At 46.6% G+C, this 12,105-nt stretch overlaps 1 protein-coding gene across 1 annotated transcript in view; it reads right to left on the bottom strand.

The window, feature by feature from the left end:
- The window catches only part of MAML2 (mastermind like transcriptional coactivator 2), a 221,333-nt gene that overhangs the window by 117,561 nt on the left and 91,667 nt on the right, over nucleotides 1-12,105 (bottom strand). The window lies entirely within an intron of this gene.

Genomic DNA, 12,105 nt, shown 5'->3' with positions numbered 1-12,105 from the left:
CAATTACTGCATGCAGTCCTGATGTGTATTGCATGCATCCTATCCAAGGCAGAATTCAGCCGCTGGGCTTGGGGTAAATAAGAATTGTATGTGTCTCCATAAGCCTGTTTCACCCACACTGGCACAACGATGACAAGGAGGTCTGTAATCCTTACTTCTGGTTGCTGTCATTGCTGTAGTCAGTGACTCAAATTTTCTCCTAGGTGAAACCTGACAGCAAAGCAAGTTGGAGAATGATTTTTGTGTGGAAAACAGTAGGGGGGCATAGAGTAAGGTTGTGTATCACATAACATTAAATCATCTCCTGGTGGCAGACAGTGACTCTGTCTCATATAATAACAGTCCGTTTGGTCTTAAATCTCGATGAAGCAGTCAGCTGTGCTGACAGAAAAGCAAAAAACCAAGAGGGCAGGTGAGGCGAAGCAAAAGTTCCTCTGACTGCCTGAAAATGAAGCCCATGTTTCATGAAGGCAGCACGAACAGTTAACACACCAGCATCGCTTCCTTCTCCCTGTTGCTCTTGACCTGGTAGCCAAAAAACACAGTGCACATGTGGCGAACTTGATCTCTAGATAACTGCACTCAGTAGAATTGTAACAGTGCATTAGCATGAAAAATAACACACTGCACAGCTGCGTGAAAGTGGATCTGGTGCTTGTCACATATATTTTAATAGAAGATGCCTAGAAGGTGATCTCAGAACAAACATGTCACAAGGCAAAAGACAGAAAGGAGAAAAAACATCCCCAGATCTCTATGTGTTCTTAAAGGGGTTTCGACATACAAAGTGTAGGTTTACAAGAGTTGTAATAAAATTGTTTCAAGCTAGAAATCTCTGCAATCCTTTTTATACAGCGAACCTCAGGCACCGAGGGCTTTGGCAGATGGGCTCCGGTGAATCTTGCTGGGGTGGTGCAAGCAAAGAGTCTCGCTGGGACCCCATCCCTTCCCCCTACCAGCCGATGGATGGGAATGTGGGTCGGTGCCTTGGTCACCCACCCCATAGGCTGGTATCGGGGGCTGAGCTCACCTTCGTCAGCGCTCTGGGGGCAGGAGGTGGGAGAAGATGCTCCCTTCTGCAGACCCATCTCCCCGGCAGGACAGCCTCCCCAAGGCGGTGGGATGGATGGCTGAGGTGGCAACGACTTACCATCCCAGCAAGATTCACTGGAGACTATTGACACCCTTAGAGAAACAAACCCACTGGACTGCCTTGGTTTAGACCAGATTTAGGCAGCAACCTTAAATGTGCAGCATCTTCTGTGAGTCCCTAATCAGAACTATCTATATTTGGGCTTTTATTTCAAATTCTTGCAAAGCTATTCCCTCCTTGTAAAAGCAAGAGGAATGGTAACCGCATGTAAATAATAAATATTGCTATGGCTGCTTATCTTTGGAAGGTTTCAAACCCAACCTCCTCCAAGGACTTCCCAGCAAATATTTTAGAGCTGTATCTTCCCTGCAGAACCTTGCATTCCTGAACTGTTTATTGTCCATGCACTGATAACCTTGACAGTCCATTTTTACAAGGTCTCAGCTAAAACTTGGGGGGAGGTTAGCCATCTGTGTGAGATTTCCAAAACTGTTGTCTTCCACATTCGTCCATTTTCTAGCATAACGAATCACTGACTCTTTAAAAATCCCTTGTCATTAGTCTTTTGGCATGTTTCACTTCAAGAAGAAGACAAGCCGCGAAAACTCAAGTGATGATGTTATTAAGCTAGACAGGGAGAACCTGAGGATTTCAGCTCCTCTGCAGTATTAGGAGAGGTTTTATTTTATTGAATGCCACGAGTGTATTAGGATGAATAGCTCTGTTTGCATCCTAGAAAGCTCCCTAACCACCAGACTATTGGATAAAACAAAGGCTTTATCTGGCAACTTTAACTCAAGCCCCAGTAAATATTTTTCATGGATAGAAAACTAAGCGTAAATGACAGATTTAGCTCAGGGGAGTTATGGTCAGGCCTGAACTGCACTGACAGAGCTCTGCTGGGAAGCCTGAATGCTGCCTGCGTACAGCCAATGTAATCAGCCCTGTGACCTTCTCGGTTCCTAGCATTTGACAAAGGGAAGAAAGTACTGCATCAAAAGTAAATCTCTAAAAACAAAACCAGGACGTTCTTCCTAGAGTACGTGTCACCAGGTACCTCTATTTGGTGGGATAACAGCTGCCCCACATGGTTTCTCCTAGGGATGCACACTCAGACACTGGGTGACGGTTGACCTCTATGGAAAAAACAAACAAACAAACAAACAACCCCAAACCAGCCCAAACCAAACCAAATAACTGCCAAGTCTGAGGTCATTTAGCCCATTTTTTTACTGTTGCCTGAAAGGGCCTGATCATCTCCCCTTGCTCAGGGTGCTGGAGGTGAGAGGAACTTCTCCCCGGGGACGGGGCTCCCTTGCAGAGAACAGGAGGGGGAAATGCCTCACACCCCTTAAGCTTTTCTTTTTTTTCCAACAGGGAGAGGCTGCAGCCACTGATATTCCCATGAGATGAGCAAAAAGACCGCTGGAGCGGTGTTTGCGAGGGGAAATGAGAAAACAGCAAGAGACGACATGGGGGAAAGAAAGAGGCAGCATCCCTTGTCTGTATCTGCCGTTGTCCCCCTTTGGGGATGTCCAGCCCCAATGTCAGACTGTCAACACGATTAGGGCTGTCACAACAGCTGCGTGAGAGCCGGTGGCACTGAGCAGCGTGTGAGCCCTGCCAAACCTGCACCCCTCCGGGGCACAAAGCCTCTGAAAGCTGGACCGAGCCCACACGTCAGAGTGGAAAAGCCCCGTCCTGCGTGGTGTGGAGGGGAGCTGGGCAGCCTCGGATTTCGCTCTTTGGAAAGTGGACTTTCAGGAGGGATTTGGAAGGAAAACCTACACTTTTCAAAATGCTCTAGGAGAGGGACTGGAGCTGGGCTGTGGGGCTGGCTGGGATTCATGGCCTCGGATAGCCTGGGAGAGCTGGCTCTGCCCGGGACATCGCCGAAGCAGGGCAATGAAAGGGGAGAAGGCAGGGAGTCCACCACACTCCGGCAGGACCGTGCCGAAATCAAAGCCTCTCTGCAAGGCTGCTCAGATTCACTAGGTCAGCGAATTCCAGCTGAAAAGCACCGTTTCCTGCGTTTTCTTCTGACCCAGCCTGGTGCTGAGCTCCCTCACCCAAGATGAAAATCCCGCTCGGCCCCTGGAGCAAGGAATACGGTGCAGAAAAAAAACAACTAGGAGGGAGTGTGGGAAGAAGTGGGTTTGGGCATCGTGCAAAGAGTTGGCATGAGGGTAAAGTCAAAGAGAAGAGTGGTACTGCTGGCAAACCAGACTCCTGAAGGCCTCGCTCCTGGTTCACGTGCTCATCCCTTCCTTGCACAAGGAACGCGGCTGATGCCAATGACCACCACAAGTTGTCCAAGTGAGCAAAATCTACCATCAAGTGAACAGCAATGTCTTATTCCACGCACAATCGTGTGCAGAGAAACCCTGTGCGCTGCTTGATGACTGAAGCGTGGGAGCCTCTGTGAGAGCTGAGGGACCCATTGCCCCGGCCCTTGAGGAAACTCACAGCTGTGCAACATGGGAGCACAAATCTGTGGGGCAGATCCTCCTGGCAACGTGGGCTCTCACTGCAACCATAAACAAGATATCTCAGATCCAAAAATGAACGTCAACTACTGCAAAGCAACAGTTTTACAAGTTAAAGCCTTTATATCATTGCGGTGTCCCCTCCTTCATTTAAAAGTCTTGTTTTCTTTTTAGAAGGCAGCAGGGAATCCTTGCTAGACGTGTATGTGATGGGCAGTATGCTGGGACCGAGCTCATTTGGTAGATGGGTGATTTCAAAATCAGGCTTCACATGAAGCAATAGCATTGATGAAGGACAAGGTGTGGGAGAAGGGGTCGGATCTGTGTTTGCCGAGCATGCCAACTAAAGCTGTGTTTGCAGAGGAGCTCCAGCGCTCAAGGCCTGAACTCAGCTCTGCTAAAGTTCATTCCTGTTCCATTTCAACAGAGGAAGGGGCCAGGAGCCCAGCAAGGGCAGATCTAGCTGTCTGCACAAAGTGGGACACGTCCCTACCTTGTATGTGCAGTTTTGGAAACGTGCCACCCCCCAGAACCCCCAGCCCTGCAGAGCTTCCTCGGGCAGGGAATTCCTCGCAGCTCAGCAGGACGCTGACTCCTGGGCAAAATTTTGCAGAAGCGGCTCCTGCAGTATTTAAGTGGCATCTACAGTTATTAAGCAGCTATCACGTAGCTGAGTAACAAATCATTTAGTTTCAGAATGAATGCGAAACCCATTTTTTTCTTCTGGAAAACCCAGACTCATATCCTGGTGTAGAACATCGCATTGACTTCAAAAGGAGAAGGATTGTGCACTTCTGAGCACTTATCCCCATCACGACCTGTATGAGCAGGCAGCGCCAGCCCCAAGGAGATGCTGTTTTTCGCAGTTCTTCCCCCCATCCCCACTGCCCCATCTCTGCATCGCAGGGCTGCCTGTGCTGCCCTCGTTGCTGCAGGATAAGTGTCTCTGTGCCCGATGCAGGGCTCACCAAAGTCATCTCACAAAACCTCATTAAGCTCAGCTCAGTTTATTTTACAAACAAGGAACTGACTGTGGAGACCTTCAGATCCCTCAGATAGCATAAATCAGCCCCTGACTCAAACAAGCTGGAGGTCTGGCTCCCAGATTTGGATGAAACTAAGCGCGAAAGGCAGCAGAGCCAGGGTAGAAATTGGGCAAAGGATGCCGGGGTACCATCGACTCGCAAACGCAAGGACTGGAAAGCTGCTGCCGACTCCCAGGTTCCCGACCAGCACGACCCTGCAGAACATCACAGCTGCTGGGACCACCGGCAGGTCTGCTAAGCCCATGGAGGTCGGCACGGACATTGGTCTTCAGTGGCCTGACCACCCTGCAGGTTATCAAACCGCTCCCCCAGCCCCGGCATGGTCCCTGCTCGTGCGGTGCCCAGCTAGTGCTTGCCTGCCACAGACAGAAATATTTTTATTTAAACGAAATGAGATTGCAAGGATTTCTGAGGGGAAAAAAAGAATAAGTGCAAGACAGCACCCAACTCCGAAGTACATTAAGTCATTCCAGCTGCTTCTTGCTCACAGTAGTTTAAATTGGGGCCGCATTTTAAAGTTATTCTGTAATTAGCAATAAATTTGAAAGTGACCCAGAAAAATGGAGAAGTTAATCTCTTCTCTTAAAGTGTGGGAGGAGGGTATCAGGTTCTGGGATTTTCACATTTTCTTTTTCTTCTCGTCACCTTATTTCATTCAAAAGTGATAGCTTTAAAACACAGCGATGAAAAAGTTATGTTGTTCTGGTGTCTTCTAAAATAAATTTCACATGAAATACAGTATGTGTTAAAGGCATTTGGATTCCCAGGGAATGTGGGTATACATTTCACTTGTCCTGTTACAACTTCCTATGAATTTACTCAGCTGGCTTCAATAAAAAAAAAAAAAAGAAAGGAAAAATCTGTGGGAATCTTTCTGTGTGTACATTACGAAGCTACTAGGCCTTTACACTGATAATTTAACACCAGCTAAGCACATGTGCACAGATGGGAAAATGTGAGTAATTTAGTTTCATGTGCTTTCCAGCTTCTTGCCGTAGGGATGGACGCTGAGCCTGCCGGAGCGCTGAGCTCCCCGGTACCTCTGTGGGGCTTTCCAGGGACTTCGCCTGGTGCTTGCAGATGATAAATCCAGGCCGCGGGAGCGCACAGCACTTTACACTCTCATGGCAAGACCTTTCTGGTTAAGGAACTCATGGGTTGAAAGCTGCTGCTAAGGTTTATTTCCTTTAAAGGGACCAGCCAAAAGCCCGGTGGAGGGGCACAACCCAGAGCCATTTCCCCGGCGGTGCCGCCAGCAGCGTTTTGCTCCTGCTGTCAGATGAGTTTTCCAGCGAGGCAGCCGTGGCTGCTGGCTGTGACGGGAGCATCCCTGCTCGCACGTGTGCAAGGGGAGAAAGGCCCCTTTTGTCAGACCCGGCCAAGCAGCCCGAATTCAACATTACAAAAGCTGCTGAGTGCTGTAGAAGCTGAGGTCTCACTTGCAAAAGGATCTTCCAGCTTTGACTCATAAGCTTGGATAATTCGTGCAGGGCTAATTTAGCACAGCCAGCCGTCTGCATGGCCCCTGAGTGGCTCCGGAGCAGCTCTGGTGTGTGTCCATACAGCCACCCCTGCCCAGGGCGCTCAGCCACCCTGGAGCTCACTTTACACTAATATATGGGCAGGGAGCTGGTGGTGCTGGTGCACGGTCTAGGTTGGGTTTAGCCAGAATGGCTGAAGAGGTGACAGTGCTCAGCTTTGCTAGTCAGTGCTGCTCTCCAACCACTTCTGCTAAGGTACATAGGAATCGTCAATAATATTCCTCCGGCACACAGCGTCAGGCTTCAAGAAGATGTAGGAATCTGCAATGTAAACAGGCAACTGCACCCAAAGAGGTTCTTTATCCTTCTAGTTTGGTGTCCATGTCCCATTGGGTTCAACAGACTTGGTCATTACAAAAGCTCTGTGCCAGCTGGCATCTAGATCCCCTTGGTGCACCAAGATCCCTTTGGTGTCAACAGAATTTGGCTAAAGACCTCTTAATCCAAGATGTCCCTGTTCATTGCAGGGGGGTTGGACTAGATGACCTTTGAAGGTCTCTTCCAACCCAAACTATTCTATGATTCTGTGATCTTTAGGAAATGAAACCCCATTTCAGATCTAGGCTGGAGGAGGTTAAATCCCATTGAAGGGAAGCCCAATCGGCAGTGGAGCCCATGTGGCTAGGACATGCCACGTTCTCTGGCTGGTGGCAGGCGGGAGGGCTGTGGTTAGCATCACGTCGCACGGCAGACGACTCTCCGCTCCTAATAAGGAGGTGCAGCCCGGTTAATTGGAGGCAGCTTGCAGCACCAAACAATGCTTGAACATGCTCCATGGTGGCTGCAGCGAGACAGCACAACCGCTCTGCCCCATGCCATACTCCGCGTGGGGGAGAGGGGTTATTAATATTAATGTTAGGAAAAGCAGTCAGACTGTCACAGGAGCGGGTGACAGGCATTTCTGTGGCAGCTGCCACCTTGCCAGCACACTGAGGACCACAGACCTCCAGAGATGAAACAGGGAGGCAGTTACGCTGTGAGCCAACAGACTGAGCGTCTTCTTGTGGTGGCAACAGCCTCGTATGGAAACCTACAGCACACTCCATCCTGGCAGTACACGGGGACCTTCTGCAAAGCCCTCTAGTAACGTGTCCGCAAAGGGTGAAAGCACATCTGTAAAAGGTACTGCCGCTGGTTCTGTGCTGTGGTCCAAAACAAGCTATTAAGCAGCTGGAACTACCGAAGGATCACATAACCAGGTACTAAGCTCTCTCTTAATAATTCTTCAGGCCTTAAAAAAACTATTTATAGACTTCCCATTTACCAAATGTATGATTTCACTACTAGCATGGCATTCACTTTGTTGTATTACTTTTCTCGGCCAACCCTTTTGACATACACAATTTTTTTCAGTCCTGCACCCTCATAGAGAGATTCATCTAAACTTGGGCAGTGGAGAAGGTCTTTCCACCAGCTCTGATATTACTGCAATGTCAATGAGATCTTTCCTCTTTTTGGCACTTGCCTTCCCTCTTGGGAGTGTAGGAATCTTGAGATCCTCTAGGCTGTGCTTTTGGAGATGGCACCTTTCCTTCTTGAAAAAAAAAATCAACGCGTGAGCCTCTGTTACATTTTTCTAACATCTTAGTGAATTACATGCAAGGCTTATGCTGGCTTTTTAATTAAGTAACATGTGCATTAGAAAGAAGACCTCGCATGCCCCAAAGCAAATGACTCCCAAATCTTCAGATCTGCTAATTTCTACAAGGCAGCTTCTTTTCTGTTTTCAATTGTGGAACTAATCAACAGAATAGTAATAGCCTTTTTCTCAAAAAATAACATAAATAAATCACAATCAGTATTTACTGTCCATAAAGCATCTTTCTGAAAAAAAAAAAAAGTATGCATTTTTCAGCCCTTTTAAACACCCTATGAAAAAAAAAGATGGAATTGGTCTTTCATACATCTCTGTCTTTCTCAAGAGCCCTTACAGTGTTTTAGCTGTTATTTGCTGAATTGAAAACATAGGCTTTGACCAGAGGCTGGGTGGTGTCATTTGCCTGGCTGCAGATGTCACAGCAGGGGCCAGATTTTCACTACATTACCACAACACAGTTCAAACTGCATCTAATTAGTGGGTACCAAATACTGCTGCCCATCTCCTCTTACAATCCCAGCAAATAGCCACGGGTAAACATTTCACTAGTGCAGCACACAGTGAAGTTGAGTGTTCATCAGCTACCTCAGCTGGTCCCTCTCAGCCTCTTCATCAACGTCTGGGCCACCTGCACCTCCTTCCCTGGTGCGAGAGCCATGGTGGCCTGGCTGGGTGTGATGGGCACGAGCCAACGGGGTCACTCAACAATTTTGTCTTTCCCAGCTCTTTGTGAGGCAGCTCTTCCTCCCCCATGGCATCAGAGAACGAAGAAGCTGCGGTGGCAACCTCTGTGTGTTTGATGTTCCCTTCTTTCCACAAACACCATGTGCTGCCTTGCAGCTCCCCCATATCTCCAGCCTCCCCTGGGAACGTGTTCATGTCAAATTGTGAACACTTCTGGGGATTGCGAAATGGTGGCAATGATTATGGTAACTTGAAACTTTGCAGAACAGTGAGCAACGCTAAGCTGTGTTATTCTAAGCATGTTAATGAGCTAAGCCATTTTAAATTGGCCTCTTCCCTCAATGGCAAGAAGTGGTGTCGTGTGAAACCTCCAGCAGAACAACTGAAACAGGGTCACAAATTACTTTTGAAAGGTGACATCTCTCCAATCCACGCCCCACATGTGGGGGGAGCTGTGGGAGGCAGAGGGCAAGTGAACAGACATGCAGATATAAAGAAAAGGCAACAAGGTGGACAAAAAGATGGAAAGGAAGGAAACTGGTGTTCTTCAGTTTGGGAAGACAGCACCAGCAAATGGGGTGAGGGAAGGCAGGAGAGGTGTCATTTCTAGCATTTTAGGGTTTGATAACATAGATAATGTGTGGGGGACTACGGTGGGTCCGTGGATTCCCTGACGGAGGGCATGGGAACAGAGATTGGCCTTGAAGATATTAAGGTGTACCTGGGAGAAAGAAGGGAGTAAATGAGTAACATTGACGATAGCAAAATTAGCCAATGATATGTCACTATTGCAGCCTGTAGCCAATAGCAAAAAGACACTTGAGCTGGTAAAGACCATGTAAAAAAGCGTTTGTGGCAATAAATGGAGACTGCTGTTTGTACTTAAGAACTTGGTCTATATTGTTTGTCCGTCTCAACTGCGACAATAATGCTATAACTGGAAGGCTGTTACTACCTAAGATACATTCTCATTTAAGTACAAAACTAAAGGTGTTGTAGGAGTTCCCTCTAGGGCTTAACAGTTGCTGAAGCCTCATCTGTGTTGTCTTGCTACTGACTAAAACTTCTGGAGCCTTTTCTGCAGGCCCCTGTGAGCACCTCTTCTGCAGCAGCTTCCCTGGGACCCTCCTCTTCTGGAGGTGCAGCCTTTGTCATCCGTCTCTGGCCATGTCCTTGGACATCCTACCCCCCGCTGCCCCTTCTCACAAAAGTCCTGCTCCCAAAAGACTAGCTCTCCTCTCAAGAGACTTCTTCCCGATGACAGACGTACACTTTGGGTCAATAAAAGCTTGGTCTATGCTGCGGAGTCCTCAGACTAATCATTGACAGCCGCAGAGCCGACACAACCCGAAAGTTGCTTCCACGGGATCCTGTGGAAGCGTGGCCATTGGAGGATGTGTCCTCAATTTCCTGAGCACATAGCTGATGGTTTCCTGAAGAGGAGATCACCCCCAGGAGGCTGGGGGTGAGTCTGGGAGCCATAAGAAGAAGAACGTCAGACACGGGCAGAGGCTGACAAAGGGGTTTTTTTGGGGGGTAAACCCGAAATTTCATGGTAACCATAAGGACACTGAATCCTTCTCTGGACACCTCCTCATCAAAATCCAAAGAGATTTCAAACAGCTCCATGAAGGCAAAACGAGTAACTTCATATATCCCTAATCAGAGCCTGCTTTCACGTTGGTGCTAAGCAAAAGGAGGTGTGAGATTTCCAAATGACACCACCACAGTAATTTAAGGTAACTGTTACGTACAGCCCTACAATAATGTACAAAGTGCTACAGCAAACACAGCTATCTACTCATGGTGTAATATCAGCATATCTTTCATAAAAATAGGTGATTCAAAAATCCGCGTCCCAGCACTGTTGCAAGCCTTAATTTAACCCTTGAAAAGCCTCAGAGGAAGGAGGCTTCACAGTGTTTCCATCCTCTTAGAGATAAGAATAGGGAAAAAACAAAAACAAACAACAAACCACCAACTGTGCAAATCAACCTAATAGTACTCAAGTCATCACCTAACATTTTCATTTGGAGGTGAACCAATTTGGATTCTTATCTGTCACGCATATGCAAGACAAACAACACCATGCATGTATACTGTCCCTTCAGGGAATTAATAAATCCTCCAAACATCGTTCAATGCTCATGAACAGCCCTGTGGACATGATAATACAAATTATCACAGCAAATTGACATATCAGCCACCTTCATGAGAAATAAAACTAAGTAACAGTGCACAATGAGGGTTTGGTTATTGTATGCCATTGACCCATTTTTTTCCCCTGAATAAGAAACATATAACTATTTTTAGGTCAAACATTAACAATTGGGGCTACCTTATATTATGGGTGGGAAGACAAGAGATTGGTTTTTAAACAGAGAAAATAAGAAACTCATGTTTCAGTAACATTGTGACTCAAAGCCAAGAGAAGCCAAGAAATTCAAAGATATTGGCTAACTCCCACAGAACTGCTTGAAAAGCCAACTTTTAGCCCCAAGTGAATTTCTTCAGTGAGTTATAAGTCCCTAAACTTGGCTTTTAAATGTTACTTGCTGACACAACCTTAATCACAACGCTGCAAAAGCTGTATGTACATGATAATAAAGTTAAAATAAATGTTTTCAGTGTTCAGAACTTTTCAGGACTCCCACAGATATCCACATCTGAAACAAAATATTTAGAGAAGAGCAATTTAACTTGGATATGGTCACTAAAGGTAGCACTGGTTTTGTCTGAATATCGAATAAAAAATTCAAAGGTCAAAATACACAGAGTAAGAACTCAGTTCTGATGAGATGAGAATAAATATTTGTCCATCTGTAATGTTCTGTCAGTTAAACATCTGCGCTCAGAGCAAGGACCCTGTGCCATGACTCCTGGGGTCTCAGTTTCATGCAGGTCTGTTCCTAGTGCTGGAAATTATTATAAAATTCTCTGAAAGTCAGGCTTGAAGAGTCCTAGGTGCAAAGCATTACCTGGGGTAGACTGACATTTTAAAAAAGCTTAAGAAACTTCCCTCAAACAAGGCAATTGTCAGGCCAGGATTTTCTCCTTGTCTGAATAGGACTGAAAAACCTGCCCTTGCTTATGCCGATACTCTACCACTGACAGAGCTGGGATTTGCTTGGTCATACAACCAGGAGAGACTTTACACCCCAGCACTGGTGATTTTCTGAGCGCTGTCAGACCCCTGAGACTTTAATGGGGTCCTGCTTCCCAAATACTTCTGAAAATGAGGTTTCTTTTTAATTGTACTGCAGCATTTCTCATGCCAAAAACATCTGGGAAAGGTGAGAGCTGACAAAAAGCACCAACTTTTTTTTTTTTTTCCCCCTCTCTTCCACATTGTTTAAAAGGTTTAAAGCTAAAATAAACTACTCTGAAGCAATGCACGGCTCACAGACAATGGCAGCAGCTGCAGATAGCAGAAGTTCATTCCTGTTTATTATATTCATTAAAACTGAAGGGAGAACTGCAGCAGACCAACTTAATGGTCATCTGAACATAATTATTAAGAAAGCATTGTTCTTTGGAAAGATGCAAAGTGTCAGACGGAACTTCACACCCTTGTCATAAAACCCCCACTTATTTCCTACCATTAATTGGATAAAATGGGCATTGTAAGATTGGAGGTGGAGGGAAATGGGTTAATGAG

The sequence above is a fragment of the Caloenas nicobarica genome, chromosome 1 (genome assembly GCF_036013445.1).
Source record: "Caloenas nicobarica isolate bCalNic1 chromosome 1, bCalNic1.hap1, whole genome shotgun sequence".
Lineage (NCBI taxonomy): Eukaryota > Metazoa > Chordata > Aves > Columbiformes > Columbidae > Caloenas > Caloenas nicobarica.
Note: the sequence above shows the minus strand (reverse complement) of the source record. Positions and strands in the feature narration are given on the sequence as shown.